We start from the raw sequence: 1,387 nt of genomic DNA, 5'->3' as shown, positions 1-1,387 counted from the left end.
CAGGGCAGGCTGGGGGTGCTGGATGAAGTTGGGGTGACCAGCCAGGCTGGGGGGCTGGAAGGAATGGCGGGGAGGGACTCGGCTGTGGGGCTGGATGGTGTGGGGGTGAGACGCCTGGCTGTGGGGGCTAGACAGAGTGGAGTTCACCTTGCTGGAGGAGGGGTGGATGGAGTGGGAGTGAGGGGGTGTTACGGAGTTGGGGTGAAGGGTCTGGCTGGGGACAGCACAGAGTGGGGCTGGGGGCCTGGCTGGGGTATTTGATGGAGTGGGGGTGAGGGGTCTGGTTGTAGGGGTTGGGCAGAGTGGGAGTGAAGGGCCTAGATGGGGATGAGGGGGGGCTGGACAGAGGGGGGATGTAGGGACTGGTTTGGTGGGCTGGAAAAAATGGGGGTAAGCGGCCAGCCTGGATGGGGGGCTTTGTGGAGTGGGGGTATAAGGCCTATGTGGGGGGGCTGGACAGATTGGTTAAGGGGCCTGGCTGAGTGTGGGGGGCTTGACAGTCTATGGCCGAGGGGCCAGGCTGAGGATCTGGTCAGATTGGGAATGAAGAGACTGGCTACGGGGAGGGGACAGTGGGTTCAGGGGCCTGGCGGGGGGGGGGGGGGGGTGGACGGAGTGGGGGGCAGTGCCCTGGCTGGGCTGGGGGGCTGGCTGGTTACGGTGTGAGGTGTGGCTGGGTATGATGATGGCTGAAATGGGGGTGAAGCCTGTGGCTGGTGTTGCTGTGCTGTGGGTTTATACACGGGGTGATCCCCCCTACAGTGAGGGACTTGGGCATCTCTGCTGCGTGGCATGTAGGGGGATCTCAGAACGGGCTGTCCCCCTGCAGAGAGGGGCTGGTGTGGCCGGGAGGCGGGGCATAGACAGGGAACCTCAGAATGGGGGGATCCCCCCTGCGGACGGAGACAGAGATCCCCCTTTTCCCATGCTCTCGCTGCTTAGAGGGTCCGCCCTCCCCTGGCACTGAGCTAGACCCAGGCTCTGCTCCCTGGTGCCCTTCTCAACCAACCAAGGGCTGACCCTGGTGGGAGGAAATCTCACTGGGATGAGGAGATCCCTCCCAAACCCATCCAGGCCCCTCTGCACCTCTTCTCTGCCCTGTCACCCCAGGGTCGTCGTGACGGCCGCCTGCTCTGTGCAGTGGGTCCCGTGTGTAATGAGTGGGGTCGTTCTCAGCAGAGCAGGGGTCCATGGGAACCTGAGACTCAATAGCTCTGCTCATCACCGCAGACCAAGAACTGACCGGATCCTGGAGACTCATCTCCGCCCTCTGCCCAGCCCCTCAATCCTAGCCCTGGGAGCTGCCCTCAGCTCTCGCAGGAGATGAGAGAACTTCTGCTTTGAAGTGCCTGGCTCCAACTTTTCAAGCAGGAACCAGCGGCAAACT

This window comes from Emydura macquarii, unplaced genomic scaffold (assembly GCF_026122565.2).
Source record: "Emydura macquarii macquarii isolate MOO-44397 ecotype Brisbane River unplaced genomic scaffold, CSIRO-AGI_Emac_v2 contig_244, whole genome shotgun sequence".
NCBI lineage: Eukaryota > Metazoa > Chordata > Testudines > Chelidae > Emydura > Emydura macquarii.
Note: the sequence above shows the minus strand (reverse complement) of the source record.